The sequence below is a fragment of the Phyllobates terribilis genome, unplaced genomic scaffold (genome assembly GCF_046119375.1).
Source record: "Phyllobates terribilis strain yellow unplaced genomic scaffold, ASM4611937v1 Scaffold_4__5_contigs__length_816908805, whole genome shotgun sequence".
Taxonomy (NCBI): Eukaryota; Metazoa; Chordata; class Amphibia; order Anura; family Dendrobatidae; genus Phyllobates; species Phyllobates terribilis.
The window spans coordinates 581,429,645-581,450,343 of record NW_027362764.1 but is presented as its reverse complement, the minus strand read 5'-3'; the positions used below and the strand labels follow the sequence as shown (position 1 = coordinate 581,450,343).

The following is a 20,699-nucleotide window of genomic DNA, read 5'->3' as shown; positions in this document are numbered from 1 at the left end:
GTCATGAATTTCTCCAGTGCAACCCCCCTACTCTGGAACTCTCTACCCCAACACATCAGACTCTCGCTCCGTGGAAACCTTCAAAAGGAACCTGAAGACCTACCTCTTCCGACAAGCCTACAACCTGCAGTAACCCTCGCTCTACCATACCGCTGGACAACCAGCTCTATCCTCACCTACTGTATCCTCGCCCATCCCTTGTAGATTTTGAGCACTGGCGGGCAGGGTCCTCTCTCCTCCTGTACCAGTCGGTGACTTGTATTAATTAAGAATATTGTACTTGTTTATTATGTATACCAGTTTTACATGCAAAGAACCATGGAATAAATGGCGCTATAATAATAAATAGTAATTTGACAAGAGTGGGTTGCCACACCCCCATGCCACCCCCGCTCCGCCCACTTTGTCGGAGTTAGGTGAAAATGGCATGAGAACCCACACCATAATACAAAATGACAATCTCTGATTATTGCATTTTTTATGTTTTCCCCTTTAATTACTGCATTTTCATGTGTTTTCCCCTTTAATTACTGCATTTTTTGTGTAGATTTGAAGCACATAAAAGCTTTCATTCTGCACTTAAAAATGCAACTGTGTCTTTTTTAATGAAATTTTTTCTGGCTCCCTACATTTGGGAAAAATGCAGGAAAAAAAACCCGCACAATTCAACAGCTTTTTAAGATACAGAGTGTGTATGGGTTTTCATGAAATCACATTCACTTTGCTGGAACAGTTAGGGTATGTGCCCACGTAACGTTTTACAAGCGTATATGCTGCGGAATTTCCGCAGCGTAAACGCTTGTGAAACACTTGTTAATCCGTCCCCCATGGTCCCCAATGAGAATCCGCAATTTCAATGCCCATGCTGCGAATTTTTCCGCAGCGTTTTTGATGCGCTCAAAAATCCGCAGCATGTCCATTAATTTTGCGTTTACGCTTGCGGAATTGCCTTGTCAATGCAATAAAAAACGCAAGGCAATTCCGCATGTCACAAACGCTTCAAAAACAAACAGAAAACGCTTGCCAAATTCCGCAGGCGTTTTTCCGGGAGAGGACTTGCGCAAATGAAGCAGAAATTTTCTGCTTCATTTCTGCAACGTGGGCACATAGCCTTAAAAGCAGATTTTCTGGCAAAAAAAAAATCACAGTATTTACGATACATGGGAACATGGCCTAAAATAATGAAAAGAATAAACATTTTGTCATGCCATTTCTAGTGTACACCGAATGCCATAAAAAAACACCGAAAAACCAATGGCGGAAAAGTGTTTTTCTTGACTATTTCACCACACTGAGGAGGTTTTTTTTTACCATTTTTCAGTATATTAAATAGTAATTGGATAGTCATTCAAAACTACAACTCATCCTGCAAGAAAAAAAACCTAATACAGCTTTGTAGAAAAAAACAAAGTTATGGCTCTTCGAAGGAGACGAAAAAAACAAAAACGCAAAAACTAAAAATGATCCGGTCCAAAATAGGTTAATGTGGAATAATGCAACATTACAGTAATCTGTAAGGAATATGAACATATTCATATAATAGAGGGCCATAAGATGTCAAAATTGCTGACTACATTAGAACACATTGTGCCATTTCCAGGAAGTTGCCATGTAATTTAACTATATTCAGCTTCAGGTTGACTCTTAGAGAACATAATGTGCGCAGCTTTAGCAAAATCTATACATAGAAACAAGACCATTTGATTTTGCTGATATCATTACTTGCTGCTTAAAGTGAACTTGTCTGGTCCGATTAGAGCATTAATCCAGCAGATATAGGGTTAATCTGCAGGTTAATAGTGTTAAGAAGGTGCCCAGACACTGTCCTGAAAGTGCAACACCCAGGAGAAAATTAACTTTATTCCTCCCAGGAGCCGTCGGCTTTCAGTCATGCAGGCGTGCCCGAAGCAATTACAGTCACTGTTCACAGAATTAAGAACAGCGGCTGTAAACATGCCCAGGCACTTACTGACAGGCAACTCTACAGTGCATAAGTGCAGAGCCAGCTGTCAGTCAGTGCAGGGGCATGCTTACAACCGCCACTCACACTGCTGTTATCGGTGACTTTAATTACTCCGGCCAAACCTGGATGACTGAAAGCAGGCGGCTCACGGAAGAAATAAAGTTTACTTTCATGCGGGTGTTGCACTTTCAGTAAGGCCGGGCACCTTCATAACACTATTAACCTGTAGATTAACCCAATTCTGTGGGTTAATTGTGTAATCGGATGTGACAGGTTCCCTTTAAAGCTATGCATTAACAATGTAGAATATATTGAATGTTTCAGACTTTGGCACACACCTTATTATAAGACACACCCCAGGTTTAGAAAGCAGAAAAAACAAAACAACATATTTCCTAAAAATTAATACTTCCCTGGTCGTGTAAAAAAGTGGAGTGCAATAAGATAGAATAAGGAGGTAATAGATCTACACTGTGTGCAGAATTATTAGGCAAGTTGTATTTTAGAGGATTATTTTTATTATTGATCAACAACTATGTTCTCAATCAACCGAAAAGACTCATAAATATCCAAGCTTAATATTTTTGGAAGTTGGAGTGGTTTTTTTTTACATTTGCCTATCTTGGGAGGATATCTGTTTGTGCAGGTAATTATTACTGTGCATAATTATTAGGCAACTTAATAAAAACCAAATATAATCCCATCTCACTTGTTTATTTTCACCAGGTAAACCAATATCAGTGCACAAAATTTAGAAATAAACATTTCTGACATGCAAAAAGAAAAACAAAAAAAATTTGTGATGAATATAGCCACGTTTCTTTATGATGACACTCAACAGCCTTTCATCCATAGATTTTGTCAGTTGCTTGATCTGTTTTCGATCAACATTGCGTGCAGCAGCCACCACAGCCTCCCAGACACTGTTCCGAGAGGTGTACTGTTTTCCCTCCCTGTAGAACTCACATTTTATGATGGACCACAAGTTCTCTATGGGGTTCAGATTAGGTGAACAAGGGGGCCATGTCATTATTTTTTCTTCTTTTAGACCTTTACTGGCCAGTCACGCTGTGGAGTAGTTGGATGCATGTGATGGAGCATTGTCCTGCATGAAAATCATGTTTTTCTTGAATGATACCGACTTCTTCCTGTACCACTACTTGAAGAAGTTGTCTTCCAGAAACTGGCAGTAGGTCTGGGAGTTGAGCTTCACTCCATCCTCAACCCGAAAAGGTCCCACAAGTACATCTTTGATGATACCAGCCCATACCAGTACCCCACCTCCACCTTGCTGGCATCTGAGTCGGAGTGGAGCTCTCTGCCCTTTACTGATCCAGCCTCTGGCCCAACCATCTGGCCCATCAAGAGTCACTCTCATTTCATCAGTCCATAAAACCTTTGAAAAATCAGTCTTAAGATATTTCTTGGCCCATTCTTGACGTTTTATCTTATGTTTCTTGTTCAAAGGTGGTAGTTTTTCAGCCTTCCTTACCTTGGCCATGTCCCTGAGTATCGCACACCTTGTGCTTTTTGATACTCCAGTAACGTTGCAGCTCTGAAATATGGCAAAACTGGTGGCGAATGGCATCTTGGCAGCTTCACGCTTGATTTTCCTCAATTCATGGGCAGTTATTCTTGCGACCCTGTTCGCTATTTGCCATGAAACGCTTGATTGTTCGGTGATCATGCTTCAAAAGTTTGGAAATTTCAAGACTGCTGCATCCCTCTGCAAGACATCTCACAATTTTGGACTTTTCAGACCCCGTCAAATCTCTCTTCTGACCCATTTTGCCAAAGGAAAGGAAGTTGCCTAATAATTAAGCACACCTTATATAGGGTGTTGATGTCATTAGTCAACACCCCTCCTCATTACAGAGATGTGTGGCGCCCTGCTGCGAATTAGTGCCACAGATCCTAGAGGGGTGCATGGATGGATTTCTCCACAAGAGGCCCTCATAGCATACACACACCTCCACCTTCCACCTCAGACCAGCAGAGGAAGCCCGGATAGGAATATAAATAGGGAGGGTGGAGCTAGGCAGTCAGTCGAGTCTGGAGTCCTCAGAGAGTGAAGTCTGTGAGGAGTTCAGTCCAGCTCAGACTCAGGTGTCTGAAGAACAGTTTCCTCAGGGGACAGAGCTAGTTCCAGTCTGTGAGAATCCAGTCTGTAGAAGGAAACCTGTTGAGAGGAGCTCCTGCAGAAGCTATCCTGCAGTGGAGCACAGTCCAGACTCAGAGAGCTCAGGTTAGTGAGCCCAAGGCGTGCCGACGCAATAAGAGCGGTGAAGAGTAGCGAGGCCTACTGCCAGAGTGAAGCCTAGTGAGGGCCCGAGCGTGGCCGAAGGCAAGTGGAGTAACGAGCTACATAGGGAGCAGAGGAGCTTAACCAGCTCACCCCATAACCATATACCGGACACCGGGTCCGTGTCTGCAAGGATCTCTAGGACCAGCAGAAACCACCGGAACCCCTGGCGAACTATATGTCCCAGGTTAACCCAAACGCTGACAACGTACCAGGGTCAGGAGTTACCAAAACCCCAGAAACCAGGGAGTGTGAACTCCAACAGAAGGCCCTATCACCAGGATCAGCAGATGCAAGACAGAGTCAAGGTTAGGCCTAGCTCCAGGCAGGTCAGAAACTTAATAAGGAAAAGGCAAGAAACAGGAGGCCCCACACCCGCTTACTGGGGAGAGTCCTGAAATGCACCCTTCACCCTACAGTGCCCTGGATCGTGCCTGAAACACCACCAGTAAAGGTACTGAAGTGAACTATCGTGTGTGTGCCTATTCTTCCTCCGACCAGGCTGGGTCACCTCTGTCCTGCATCCCCTCTGCTACGCTGCCTTGAGGCCCTGCTCCACCTGTGAGGAGCTACACCATCTTAGCTGCCAGAACACCGGCCTCAGAGGACTGCTGCAGCGCTGGTGATCCTCACCAGAATCTACAGGTGGCGTCACGAACATTTCCCTATCCCAAATAACCTTTCCCCCCTTTTTAAGAGTGACCCCAGGGTACAGGCCCGGGAGCCGACCACTGCGACATCCCCCAGAGTCAGGCAACAAGGCCCGGGTGCCGAGTCGTCCCCATCCCCTGGGCGCGTCAGATGCACATCACCAGATTTACTTAATTGGTAGTTGGCTCTCAAGCCTATGCAGCTTGGAGTAGGACAACATGTTTAAAAGTATCATGTGATCAAAATACTCATTTGCCTAATAATTCTGCACACAGTGTATTGTTCGTGTTTCTCTGCAGCATGTGTATTATACACATATAGCCTTATATCACACACATAATGTACACTTTGTGCAGACAAACACACACTCACACAGCTTATCACAACACTCAGGTCAGCCACATCATAAAAACACACACACAGCTCAGCTACAACACTCAACTCAGCTACATCAAAACACACACAGCTCACCTACAATACACTGTGCTCAGCTACACTAACAAAACACACATAGCTTAGCTACAACACACAGTTTGGTCCAGTAATATTTGACACACGTTTTGACATTTTAGCTGTTTACCAAAACATATTCAAAATATAAATGCAGACTCTCAGCTTTAATTTGAGGGTATTCAGATCCTAACTGGAGTAAGGATTTAGGAATTACAGCTGTTTAATATATAGCTGTCCAAAAGTAATTGGCAGTTATCTCAAAAAACTCTTTAATGGGCTGCATGGGCTAATCCCTCATTAATACATCAACAATTAATCAGGTAAACAGTCTGGGTAAGCTGCGGCATACTTTTTGTGAGGGGCTAAGATCCGGTCTATGGCCCTCTGGAAGGTAGCTGGGTCTCTTTGCAGGCCAAATGGGCTTCTGGTATGCTGGAAGCAACCGTCAGGTGTAGAAGAGGTCATCTTCTTCTTGGCACTTTAAGAGAGGAGGATTTGCCAGTAACCTTTCGTTAGATCCAGGGAGGTGATACATCTGGCTGACCCTAGCTTCGACATGAGTTCATCGTCGCGGGGTATCAGATACGCATCAATTTTAGCCCCTTCCTTTGAAAACACCTGGTTGTGGACTTCTGGTATTCTGTACCGCTTTTGGTTCACCTGTACATGTGGTTCCGTCAGAATTCCATGTTCACCAACCTACGTACGTCTTGGTAAGTCCGAAAACAGGTCTGGGTTCCCCTGAAGTTCTCGGCACTGTTGTTTCTTGGTCGGTGACAGTGTCTATGCCACGTGGACACCCTTTGTGTCACCCTTCTGGTATGTCCAAGCCCACATGGAGTTTCAACCTGGTTTCTCTGTTGCCCTGCCTTGACAGATAGCGGCATGAGAGGATTTTGGAATGGAGAGGTGGTAGCGGTTAACTGGCTGGTGGGACAGGATTTGAAATATTTTAGGATTTCACTGTGACATCTGGGCCAATAGTACCTCCACATGACACGTTGTTGAGTTTTGTCCACCCCCAGATGGTCATCCAAGACATGTGAATGGGCCCTGTCCAACATCCTTTGTCTATAGGGTCCTGGTACCAATAATTGCTCCACTATCTCCTCCCTCACCTTAGTGACCCGGTAAAATAAATCCCCACTCAACATGAAATGGGGATATCTGGTGCCAGCCCCGACTTCTGTGCTATGCAGTTTATGACTGTTACCTTTTTGAGTGCCTCTTTCAGAGTTAGGTCCCTATGTTGGGTGAACTCAAAATTTTCTCTGGTCACCCCTATATCAGGAATGTGTGCCTCAGGAGATACTACCTTCTCCTCTTCACCCACTACACAAAAGGAAAACTCGTCAGACTCTGAGGTTGGTGTGACTTTTTTAGGGCCAACCAGTTTCTTAACCAAGTAATTAAGTTCTGCGCCTCTCCCCCACAAGTCCCAAAACAACGCAAAGTCCCGACCTATGATAATTAGGTCCAACAAATCCTGGACCACGCCGACCTCATGGGACTCAGTACCTCGGGCTGTCTCAATGACCACTCTGGCCACCGGATAGTCTTCAGCATCCCCATGAATGCAGAGAACACCCACCTTCTTCCCAGGGATCAATTGGAGAGGGAGTGTGTCCCTCATAAGGGTCACCAAACTCCCTGATTCTAGTAATCAGGTCATTTGCAGGCTATTCACCTTTACAGGACAAGCTTGGGGCCCCTTGCAGGGTGGACAGTCCACACTGCAAGCTGGATATACATAGAAGGAACACCAGCGTCCCATGCTACAGTCCATTTGCTCGGTGGTCAGGGGACAATGGGCTGCTAAATGACCTGGGCCGTGACATCTCCAACAAATTACATCTCCCCGTGAGGGCCTTGGCATGATCTCTGCCAACCCCCTTAGACTTTGGATGCCCCATCCCCTTTTTAACCTCTGCCCCCTAGTATGGAATGGGATGCCTCCCCTCCGACCCCCTGATATCTTTGAACCAGTCCGACAGAGTCATCGGCATTCCGGGGATCTCCCTGGGCAGCCCAAGTCTACATCGGACTCAGCAGGGAGTGCATGAACCGGTCCACTACAACTCGCTCCACCATCTGTGCTGGGGTAGAGGACTCCAGCTGTAACCACTTTTGGATGAGGTGCAGCAGATCAAACATTTGGTAGCGAGGGGGTTTGTCCGGTGATATGCCCAGCGGTGGACCCGGTGTGCCCTTACAGACATTGTCATCCCCAAGCGTACCAAAATTTCTATTTTCAATTTTTCATATTTTTGGGCGTTTTGTAAAGCCAAATCATAGTAGGCCTTTGTGGCTCCCCCATTTAGTATGGCGCCAGGACTTCCGCCGGGACCATTTCAAAACCGGTTAAAAAGGCCTCTATGTCGTCACCTGGGGTCATCTTCTGCAAGGCTCTCCTCACCGCCTTCCGGACAGAGAAATCATCAGCTGACATTGGGGTCAGATCAGCTGCCGTGCCACAAATTGCCTTAGTGAGAAAATCAATCTGCTGCTGCTGCTGCTATTGTCTAAGCTGCTCACGTGCTGTTGCTGCTGGTGCTTGCTTTGGACCAAGAGCTTGATCAGCTCCTCCATTATGTCTGACCACTGTTCCATTTTTACAGCTGCCTTCACCCAGGACATGCAGTCGGTCCACAGCCATCACACTTGATTCCTGGGGATCTTGCCTGCACTTCTAACACCAACTGTGGTAGATCGACTCACTCGGCTTCTTAAATAGGCAGACACAGGAACCGTTTCTATTTAAAGTGCGGCTGGTTTATTGCAATCCTAGTAAACCACATCACCAGAAAACGTAAATACAGCCTTTGTCCAGCAGAAGGTAAAACATAAAATAACAAGTCCATACAATAGTGCTGGTTAGCCCACCTGGCTTATTAGAGTCCAGCTTCCATGTCCTTCAGCAAAGGCATTCAATCCTGGAGACCTGCAATCTCCATACATCCAGCATGTATGAAACAAACAGATTCAAATTCACCTCCAGACCCACCCCACACCAAATGCTCTAAAGGCTGTGAATTTTATCCTCTGACCTCCTTTCTCTCTACAGGTGTTCAATCAACTTAGCACTAAAGATGGCTGATTAACCCCTTATTCCTTCGTGTGCTGGAACCTTTTCCCTATGTTTAATTGCTGGAGCTAGCAATCTCAGTGCTACATATCTCCCCTCTAGTACTTTGCGTTGTCACAAAGGCTATACTTTCTGCTCAGATTCAACAAAAATGCAGCAAGATTGACTGGACATCGCTTCACAGTATAGATGGACAACAACCCAAAACACACTGAGAAAGCAACTCAGGAGTTTTTTTAAGGCAAAGAAGTAGAAAATTCTGCAATGGCCGAGTCAATCACCAGATCTCAACCTCTTCGAGCATGCATTTCACATGATTAAGACAAAACTTAGGGCAGAAAGACGCACAAACAAACAGCAACTGAAGTCAGCTGCAGTAAAGGCCTGGCAAAGCATCACAAAGGAGGAAACCTAGCGTTCGGTGACGTCCATGGCTTCCAGACTTCAGGTAGTCATTGCCTGCAAATGATTCTCTAGAAAATATGAACATTTTATTTATGGTAAAGTTAATTTGCCCAATTACTTTTGAAGCCCTGAAATAAGGAGGCTTTGTAGAAAAATGGTTGCAATTCCTAACCGTTTCACCTACACCTGAAAGTCTACACTTCAATTGCATCTCAGTTGTTTCATTTTAAATAAAAAATAGTGGCCTGCAGAGCCCAAATCACAAAGTTTCTATCACTATCCAAATATTTCTGGACCTAAGTGTAGCTACAATATCAAAACACACACAACTCAGCTACAACATACTTAGCTCAACTACATCAACAAAGCACATATTATACATTACAGCATTTTTAAGTTCCTTCCAGGCATGTGACTGTTCACATGACCTGAAAGATCCTTCAGGTAGCAGCCAGGATCTATACCATCCGGCAGGTCTTGTTGTTTCCAATCCTTCCCTGCATCAATCAGCTAGATCAGTGTCAGGCAAAAGAAGAGAGAAGTTCTCTCAGTCTTCAATCACAGGAAACTGCTTCTGGACTATAACATCACACACACTTTTTAGCAAGATTTTTTCTTGCTAAAAAGTGTGTCTTATAGCACAGAAAATACAGCAATTTGTGGAGTAAGAGAATATAAATATTGCTAACAAAAAAATTACTTACTACATGGTTTGTGGAATTAATGCAATTACTTCAAAAGTTTATCCAACTTTAGTCAAATCTACACTGGCTTAGTATTAACCTCTTGCTGGTGCTGCCAGATGTGGCCTTTATTATGTTAACTATATATTTCATCGTACAGTTGTTTTTTTGTGGGATGACTTCCATTTTAGTGCGTGGTCAGGGGTGTACGGTAGCAGCAGCTCACGTTGCTGCTATAAGGCCCATGAGTTGAGGATGCGTATACCGTTGAAAAGAATGGTGGATCAGGGAGCTAAAAGTTCCGTGATCCATCATTCATCCTGTTCATGTCTGAGACTTCGTACACTGCAGGCATTGAACCTGCAATGTAAAGCCTCAATACTTACACTACACACACTCAAGCAGCATGTCGGGAGAATGGGGTAAGGGGAGTAGTGCGTTTTTCTTTTTTTAAATGTCAGTAACAGTGAGGGCATCATACTAAGTGAGTGGTTGTGGGGCCATCATATTTGGTGGGGAGCTGTGGGGGGCCCTTATATTGAGTGGGGAGCGGGTGGGGGCCATTATGCTAAGTTGGGGACTGGTGGGGGGCATTATTCACAGTGGGGGCCTGTGGTTTCCATTATACTAAGTGGAGGACTGTGAGGGCCCCTATACTAAGTTGGGAAATGTGGGGGGCTCCCATACAGAGTGGAGGCCCTCATAAGGAGTGGTGTTTTGTGGCCGTCCTCATTTTGTGTGAAGGGCTGTGGTGGCCCTTATTCTGAGTGGTTTGCTACTGGGGCCATTGTACTGAGTAGGGAGCTGTGGGGGGGTTCCCGTACTGAGTGGAGACCCTTCTACTATATGGAAGTTCTCATACTGAGAAGGGGACTGCAGGGGCCATCATACTGAGTGGGGGTATCTTACTGACAGGCCATGATACTGTATGGGGGCCATGATACTGCATGTATGTGTATGTGACTACTGTGGGGATATCATACTATGTGGGCATTTTTTTAACCCCTTCACGACCTTGGCATTTTTCGTTCTTGCGTTTTCGTTTTTAACTCCCCTTCTTCCCAGAGCCATAACTTTTTAATTTTTTCATCAAGCAGAGTCAGGGCTTGTTTTTTTGTGGAACAAGTTGTACTTTTGAACGACACCATTGATTTTACCATATAGTGTACTGGAAAATAGGAAAAAAAATTCCAAGTGCGGTGGAAAAAAAGTGCAATTCCACAATTGTTTTTTGTTTTTTTATTTTACCATGTTTACTAAATGCTAGAACTGACCTTCCATTATAAATCTCCAGGCAATTATGAGTTTGCAGATACCAAACATTTAAAGGTACTTTTTTATTTAAAGGGAATGTGTCACCCCCCTGGGCAATATCAGACCTCTACTATGGGCATACAGGTGATAGAAAAGTAAATCTATACTTACCTGTATGGCCTGTCTATTTTCAGAGGCTTGGCGTCTGGAGGACGCCAAGCAAACACCTCCTATCTGCTTACTATTCCCTTAAATGACGCCTCAGTGCTAAATGACCAAATTCCCCTACTCCCCTGCACGTCACAGGGCCCTGTGATAGCCCTGTGATGTGCCCTGCTCTGCCTCCCCTCCCACGCATGCGTAAAGCGCTGCTCCCATGGAGCGCTGTTTGCTTCCCTCTGGCAGAATCCAAGGTTTGTAAGAAAAAAAAAAAATGGTGCCATTTTCCGTGACCCGTAGCGTCTCCATTTTTCAGTATCTGGGGCAGGGTGAGGGCTTATTTTTTGCGCGCCGAGCTGACGTTTTTATTGATATCATTTTGGAGTAGATACAATGTTTTGATCACCTGTTATTGCATTTTATTGCAATGTTGCAGTGACCAAAAAAAAGGAATTCTAGTGTTTTGATCATTTTCTCATTACGTTTACCGAGCAAATTAACTGTTTTATTGTTTTATTTTAAATGAGGCAAAAGGAAAGTGATTTAAACTTTTATATATTTTTAAAAATATTTTGTTTCTACTTTTTACTTACTTCAATAGTCTCCATGGGAGACTAGAAGCTGTGATTGTCTGATCGCTTGTGCTACACGTAGCAGAGGTTCAGCCCTGCTATGTGTAGCAGAAAACATCATTAGCCGTCTTTCATTGTTGATTAGCAATGACAAGCATGGGGGTCTTCCGCAGACCCCTGGTTGTCATGCCAACTCATCGGCTCCCTGCGATCATGTGACAGGGGCGTCAATGGGCGGGGTTTGTGAAGCGCTTCCGGCGTCATTATGTTAAACGCCGCTGTAAGAGATTGCCAGCGGCATTTAACATGTTAATAGCTGAGGGTAGATTGCGATTCCACCAGCGGCTGTTAGGGGCACATGACAACTGATCAAATCAGTCGTCGTGACGGAAAAGATGCGGGCTCAGCGCCCCCCCCTCATCCCTTCATTCCAACATGTTATGCACTACAAGTCTCAATATAAAAGAAGCAAGGCAACTAAATGACTAAGATGACAGTATACATTTTAGTGCAAGTAACTCTATTTAGAATGTTTTAATGTAGTCTTTTGAGGCCCTTGAATAGTTAAGTATCACCCCCAGCAGGACCGACATTACCATTCGTATGCGAGTCTGAGGGTCCATGGATTCCTTCATGGGACTCCACAAACATATCACAGCATAATTAACTTTTTCACAGGCTCATTTAACATTGCTATATCTTAATGTAGAAATATCCTGTTTCTTAGCAGCTCAGAAGTCCTGGAGAATTTAGCCAGGTGGCTCCGATTTTTTCATATTGAAGCAGTCTACTTCTCTTAAGGTATACAATTTTTTCCATCAGGATGGTATAATTAACCTTGTTAATATATCCTCTACTTGTAGGCAGGGCTGTGGAGTTGGAGTCGTGGAGTCTGTGTCCATTTTGGTGGAGTCGGAGTTGTAGTCGGTATAAAATGGACCAATTCTGACTCCTAAAATATATAATAAATTGGGTTCATTAGCACAATGCAGGATGTGCTGTAAATGTTTTCATAAGAATTTGGGAAAGCTATGACATGTTCTATAAATGTCTGTTCTGTTCCTGATCTAAGGATTTAGGCTTTTAGTTGAGATGAATCTGTGCTGCACTTAATGTGCATGCTCAGTAGTGAGGCCGGGCTGTGGAGTTGGAGTCGGAGTTAGAAGTCAGGGAAATTGAGGAGTCGGAGTTGGTGGTTTGGCTTACTGACTCCACAGCCCTGCTAGTAGGTGGAACATCTGACAACCAATGTGAAGCAATCAATTTCTTGCAGCATAGTCTATCAATCATCAGTTTCACATGTTCATCCAACAATATCTCATCTACATACCCTAAAATGTATATTATGGGGTCTCTACGCACTGTCATCCCCATTACCAAATTAATTATATTTAAGACTGTGGACCAAAACATCTTTATGCAAGGGCAAGTCCACATCATGGGTAAAATATCTGCCTCTTCTATAATACTCCTGGGACATCTGAAGTCCATATGCAAATTCGCCTTATACATCCATAAAGGCGTTTTATATACGCTATCTATGACATATAAATGTAACAATTGTTTAGTTTCACTAAGAGATATTTTGGGGACATATTAATTTAATTATAATTAATAATAATAATAATAATAAGTCCCACATCTCCTCTAAGATAGGACACAGGTCATTTGTTCATCTAGTTTTGGATTTAAGAGGATGTTTTACAGAAAATGTTCCTAAAAGGTTCCTATAGATCAGGGATATAAACCCTTTGGTATTTCTCTGCAACCCTATTACATCTAAGGCTATATCCGCATGTATAGAAATGGGGTATACCCTACTTTAGAGTCTCAAATGTGTGCTGCAGTTGTAGAAATTTATAAAACATACTGTGATTAAGGGGGTACTCCTCCTGTAATCGCTCAAATGTTTAAAAACTATTCCCTTCCAATAGATGGAGAAGATTCCAGACCCCCACTTGCCACCAATACCCAAAGCCTTGTAGGGACAGAAACTCTGGAACGTTGACATTATCCCAAATTGGGGTATACTTTGTGAAGGCAGTGATGTTTCATAGTATTTTAATTTTATTCCATATCTTTGGACTGAGTGCTATTGTAGGGTATTTTGAAGAGTAAATACAAAATTTGCCAGTAAAGGTTGACTTTGACAGTGTAACGCTGGTGGGTGTGGACCCACAGCGCCATGGGCCGGGCTTATCTTTTGGGTGGTGTAACTAAGTGACTACTGGGTATTCACTAGAGCCTGTGATGGTGAGGATAGGTTTGGTTACCTGTAGTCACAATGTACCACTCCAAGACAGGCCCGGTTCTGTAGCAGCTGACCGGAAGGTCAGAGGCATGGGTACACAGTACAGAGGGGCGAGAGAGAGACGTAGTCAGACGGTTCGAGGTCGGGGCAGGCACCACAGAATAAGAAAACGTTACCCAGGTCAGTAGCCGAGAGGTCAGGCAGGATGGGTGAAACAGGCAGGGTAGTTAACTGGAAGCGGGATACAGGAGAATGCATACACGTCTGTTACCATAGCAGGAAGCAATGTTCGGACGGGGACTGGTAGGTGGCGCTGCCTAATAAAGGCCCTGCTAGCATGGGATAGGCCAGGGAACCTAATCTCTGCAAGACACAGCAGGGTTAAATTCTTTAAAAATTTGAAACAACTAGATCTAGATGTAGTTACAGCACACCACCACACTAATGATGGCCACTCGTTTTTCTTTACTTAGCTGCTTTCTTTTTTCTTGCCATAATACAAATTCTAATAGTCTGTTCAGTAGGACTATCAGCTGTGTATCCACCAGACTTCTGCACAACACAACTGATGGTCCCAACCCCATTTATAAGGGAAGAAATCCCACTTATTAAACCTGACAGGGCACACCTGTAAAGTGAAAACCATTTCCGGTGACTACCTCTTGAAGCTCATCAAGAGAATGCCAAGAGTGTGCAAAGCAGTCATCAAAGCAAAAGGTGGCTTCTTTGAAGAACCTAGAATATAAGACATATTTTCAGTTGTTTCACACTTTTTTAAGTATATAATTCCACATGTGTTAATTCATAGTTTTGATGTCTTCAGTGTGAATGTACAATTTTCATAGTCATGAAAATACAGAAAAATCTTTAAATGAGAAGGTGTGTCCAAACTTTTGGTCTGTACTGTAGCTCCAGGATAAAGAAGAGATATATGCGCAATATTTAAAAAATATATTATTTTATTAGAGAATAATTAAAATATATTAAAAAACAGGGATAACCTCAAAAGAGGGAAACAGATGTAATGAATGAAGCTAAAAAAAAACAACTAGTATGGTATACCGCAGTCAGTTTTGTCCTTATTTGCTGGTCAAAGCTCCGGTGAACATGTATTCCTCACATCCCAATGCCGTTTTGTCTCATGCTTCTTCTGGGAGCTTATGTATATATGTATGAACATACGCCCCCAGAAGAAGTGTATGGCCTGGACCTTCAGCAGATGACTTCCCCAATTCTGGCTAAATAATATAATATCGTCGAGGTAAGCTGCGGCGTACTTCTTGTTAGGGGCTAGGATCCAGTCCACGGCCATCTGGAAGGTAGCTGGGGCTTCCTGCAGCCCGAACGGCATTCTGGTATACTGGAAACACCCAACAGGTGTAGATAAGGCTGTCTTCTCCTTGGCACTTTGGGAGAGCAGGATTTGACAGTACCCTTTCGTGAGGTCCAGGGTGGTGATGTATCTGGCTGACCCTAGTTTCTCAATGAGCCACCGGGTACCGTATAGCATAGTCCATGACCACCAGGATATATTAATGCCCTCTGGGGACTTATACAGGGGCCCAACAAGGTCCATGGCAATCCAGTCAAATGGGACCTCAATAACGGGTAACGGCACTAGGGGACTGCAGAAGTAGGATACGGGGGCAGTTAGCCGACATGTAGAACAGGACCGGAAATAAATAATAATCTGTCGGTGAAACCCAGGCCAATAAAACCTTTGAAGTACCCGCTTTTTTTTTTTTTTTAATCTACTCTCAGATGCCAACCCAAGACATGAGAATGGGCCAGGTCTAGTTCCCTATGCCTATAGGGTCCCGGTGCTAACAGCTGCTCTAATACTTCCCCTCTCAGTTTATTGACCCGATATAGCAAATACTAATTTACTTTGAAATATGGAAACCTGGTGTCAGCCCCAGGCTCTTGGGCAACCGCATTTATCAAAGTAACATTGTCCCACGCCCCTTTTAACGTAAGGTCATACATTTGAGCAGTCCCAAAATTACCCCCAGAAACCCCTAACTCAGGATCTCGGCCTCATGGGTCACCGTCTCGTTCTGGTCACCAGCAAGGACACTCAGGGGGAACTCATCCACCTCCAGCTGCGATGGGGATTCTTCATGGTTGAACCGGCTCCTATCTGAGTAATTTGGCGCCCCTGCTTTTAACATAAGTCCCAGAAGAAGCTAAAGTCCCGCCCTGTTGTTACTGGGTGTAGCAGGTCTTTAAAGAAGTTGTCCACAACTTTTTACTATCCCCCCAATGTATTCAGCCGGTGCCCATAAGCGTTTTTGTAATTACCTTTAGTTGTCCTTTTTGCCTGTGAGCGGCGCTACCGCGGGCCGCTCATTGTCAACATATGAACCCCCGCTGATGTCATGTCAAGTGATTCGTTACATCTGTGACGCGGTTCCCACGGTGGATGTTGGGCTGTGGGCGGGGTTAACCCGCGCGTCACACCCAACATCCACTGCGTGCTTTCCCAATGAATGAGGAGAGGGAAAGCGCGAAGTGGATGCTGGGTGTGACAATCGGGGTAACCCCATCCACAGCCCAGCATCCATCGTGGAACGCAGAAGTAAGTCACCCCTGGCTGCAGCTGGAACTTGATACATCAGTGGATGTCAGAACCGGCTGCAGCCGGGGGTCACGTGATGCCTGTGAGCGGCCAGTGATAGCGCAGCTCACAGGCAATAAGGACAGCAGAAGGTAATTATAAAAACCCTTATGGGCACCGGCTGAATACATTGGGGGGATAATAAAAAGTAGTGGACAACTCCTTTAACTACTCCGACCTAATGGGACTCAGTGCCACAGTTCATTTTTATAGATACTATAGCAATGTGGATGCCCAGGAGTTTTCCAGGGATTAACTGATTAGGGACTGTGGCCCTTACCAGGGTCACCAAACTCCGCGAGTCCAAGAGTCCAGACACCAGTACCCCATTTATTGTCATGGGACATGCCTGTAGCCCCTCACCGGGCTGACAGTCCACACTGCAGGCTGGATAGGCATAATACGAATCCCTATGCTGAAGTCTATCTGTTCGGAGGAGATAGGACAATGAACTGCTATGTGCCAGTGACATCTCCAACAAATTAAGTCCTTAGCAGTGGCCTTTGGCAACCCCTCAGCGACCCTTTGGGATCTTGGACTCCCTCCAGTTATGTCTCTATTACCCTTCTTTTGAGAGTCAGGCACCTTCTGGGTATCCCAGTACGGGGGTGCAACAATGCTCAGTTTCCTTAAGGACTTTTTGACCACCAGGGATGGGTGGAGGACTTTGGCTGCAACCACTTCTGTACCAGATGTAGTAGGTCGAACATTTGGGGTTTGTCACAGCAATACGCCCAGTGGTGGACCCTTTGAGCTGTAACAGACAGTCACTCCTGAGCGTGCCAATATCTCAGTTTTTAATTTGGCATACTCCTGTGCATCTTGTAAGGCCAGGTCATAATATGCCTTTTGGGGTTCACCAGTTAAATATGGGGCCAGCATCTCCACCCACTTCTCCGGAGGCAGCTTCTCCCACTCCGCTACCCTTTCAAACACAGTCAAAAATGCCTCAACATCATCACCAAGGGTCATCTTTTTACATAGCTCGACTCCTACATCCGGAAGGCGGAAAGACATCACCTGGACTTGGGGAAGGGGCTGCCAGCCTCCCACGAACCGCTTTTGTGAGCAACTCAATCTGCTGCTGAAGTTGTCGGTGCTGGTCTTGTTGCTGCTGCTGTTTCTGAAACTGCTGACTTCACCCAAGACATGCAGGTTATCCACAGCCGTCACACGTGCTCCTTGGGGAAGTTGCCCGCATTCTCCACCAACTGTGGTAGATCGGCTCACTCAGCTGCACATCACATAGAGGTAGGCACAGGAACACTGTCTCTTTAAATCTTCCAGTGGTTTATTAAAGGTACTGCATAAACCAGTGAAACGTTTAGCAAAATAAACACTGCCTTCCTGGCCTAACGAGAAAACAAAACATGACGTGTGGCACAGTCTGTGTTGCTGTGGGGATCTACCCGCTCAGGAACAAACATACAAAGGTTCAGCTTTCCTTATCATGACCAACACTGCTCTGGACTGCTCATGTCCAGGCACACCCACCACTGAATGAGCCAGAAGGTTTGGAATTTATCCTCTGGACTGCACCCTGGGGTGGAGATATGGTGAACAGCCTAACACCCACTCTACAGCTGTTCACTCAACCTAGCCCAAAACATGGCCGATTAACCCCTCTCAGCACTTAGTGTGCTGGAGCCTTTTTATAGGTTCATATCACTGAAGCTAACAACCTCAGTGATACATATGCTGAAAAAAAGAGAATGGACAGCACCTCTAAAAATCATAAATTCATCTAATGCCTCTCGGCAAAACTATATATAACTGAACATGAGGGTCTTAGTTTAACATTCTGATCAGACTGTATGAAGCCCACTCCTACATCACGGCAAACCTCTCAATGGGTCCCAACTTTTATTGCCTTAACAGAATGGCATCAGTCGCTAACCACTGCCACAGCGACAATGCACCAGCAGGGCAGGTGGCCTGGTGCCTCAATGTGCCAGAGTGGACCAAGATATTAACACCCCGTGAGAAGGCAGAATATGTAGAATGAGAATTCGCCTAAAGTCACTTATTTAAGAAATGTAATTTTTCAGAGGTAAAAAGCATTTCCTGTAAATAAATGAATGCAGGCTTTTCAGTTTTAAGATATTGAAAGATTGCCTGTCTTTTAACACCAAACACTCCAGCTATTTTCACTATCCCTGCCATATCCAGTATAGTGGATAGATGTCATTCCTGCCATCTCATAAGTAGTGTTGAGCCACCCCCGTAGTGTTCGGGTTCGGTTCGGTTCGTCGAACACCGGGATGTTCGAGGAACTGTTCGTCGAACTGTTCGTCGAACACCTTAGAACACCGTCGAACACCGTTAAAACCAATGGCAGGCAAACAAAAACACATAGAAACACATAGAAAACACCTGCAAAGGTGTCCAAAAGCTGACAAACTGCTCAGAAGACACTCTCTTTAAAAAAGCCGGCCGGCAAATTCAGCAGCGGCATACACCGGTACCCGACAATTTAGACAAGAAGGAATAGAGCATCACACATAGATTAGATAGATAGAAACATGTCAGTCACACATATAAGAAGCACAGTGACAGTGTTGGTTACTGCACTTGTCATTTAGTGTAAAGGATTTATTAAAAAAAATATTAGTGTTTTCATGCACCGTCTCTTTAAAAAAGCCGGCCGGCAATTCAGCAGCGGTACCCGACAATTTAGAACAGAAAGATAGAGCATCACACATAGATTAGATAGATAGAAACATGTCAGTCACATATATATGAAGTACAGTGATAGTGTTGGTTACTGTACTTGTCATTTAGTATTAAAATAAAGGATTTATTATTAAAAAAATTGGCGTGGGGTTCCCCTTAATTTTAGGCTCTAGCGGAGGTTAAGCAGACGGCTGGGGCAGATGTTTGAAGCCTGGGAAGGGGGTAATACCCACGGAGCTTCCCAGGCTACTAATATCAGCCCCCAGCTGAATACATAGCCTTTACTAGCTATTAAAATGGGGGACCCCCCCAAAAAAATGACGTGGGATCCCCCCTAATTTAATAGCTAGCAAAGGCTAGGCAGACAGCTGGGGGCTGATATTAATAGCCCAGGAAGGGAGCCATGAATATTGGCCCCCTCCCAGGCTAGAAACACCAGCCGTCAGCCGCCCCAGAAATGGCGCATTCATAGGATGCGCCAATTCTGGCACTTAGCCTCGCTCTTCCACGCTGCCCTGGTGCGGTGGCAGGGGGTAATAGGGTTGGGGTTGATGTCAGCTTATAATGCCAGCTGACATCAAGCCCAGGTTAGTAATGGAGAGGCGTCTATAAGACACCCCCATTACTAACCCCATAGTCAAAGTTAAAAAAAACACAAACACCCAGAATAAAGTCCTTTAATTGAAATAAAGACACAATTCTTTATTGTTCTAAATTAAACCATACTTACCATCACGCCCATTCCAGCTGAAGCCAACGATCTCCTGCAATAAAAGAAAAATAATAAAGCAACCTCATCTTTACCTTTCCATGGTTCCCACGACAGCTTCAGCTCTGCTACATCGAGATAACAGGCTGGACCGCAGCAGAACGCTGCCATCCAGCCTGTCATCCCGCAGACACTGAGAAGCGCAGGCTTGCTTGCGCTGCTCAGCGTCTCTCTGTGACGACATCCAGATGAGCCGAGTTCATGTCCAATGAACTCGGCTCACCTCATGCACGTCACTGACAGCGTGGGAAAATTCTCACGCTGAAGCGCTGATTGCAGGAGAATTTTCCCACGCTGTCAGTGACGTGCAGGAGGTGAGCTGAGTTCATTGGACATGAGCTCACCTCATGCACATCACTGACAGCGTGGGAGAATTCTCCTGCACTCAGCACTTCAGCGTGAGAATTTTCCCACGCTGTCAGTGACGTGCATGAGGTGAGCCGAGTTCATTGGACATGACCTCGGCTCATCTGGATGCCGTCACAGCGAGACAGTGAGGAGCGCAAGCATGCCTGCGCTTCTCAGTGTCTGCGGGATGACAGACTGGATGGCAGCGTTCTGCTGCGGTCCAGCCAGTCATCTCGATGTAGCAGAGCTGAAGCTGTCGTGGGAACCATGGAAAGGTAAGGATGAGGTTGGTTTATTATTTTTCTTTTATTGCAGGAGATCGTTGGCTTCAGCTGGAATGGGTGTGATGGTAAGTATGGTTTAATTTAGAACAATAAAGAATTGTGTCTTTATTTCAATTAAAGGACTTTATTCTGGGTGTTGTGTTTTTTTTAAATACTTTACTAGAAATTCATGGCGGTCATGTCTAATACTGGCGTGACCCCATGAATTTTGGGCTTGGGGCCAGCTGATA

At 44.8% G+C, this 20,699-nt stretch overlaps 1 long non-coding RNA gene across 1 annotated transcript in view; it reads right to left on the bottom strand.

Moving 5' to 3' along the window:
* Positions 1-11,932: 11,932 nt before the first annotated feature.
* LOC141265714 (uncharacterized) overlaps positions 11,933-20,699 on the bottom strand; it is a 30,897-nt gene continuing 22,130 nt past the window's right edge. The window contains exons 2-3 of the long non-coding RNA XR_012320149.1: positions 14,407-14,513; positions 11,933-12,479 (exon numbers count right to left, since the gene is read on the bottom strand). This is a non-coding gene — a long non-coding RNA (uncharacterized lncRNA). The remainder of the gene's footprint in view (positions 12,480-14,406; positions 14,514-20,699) is intronic.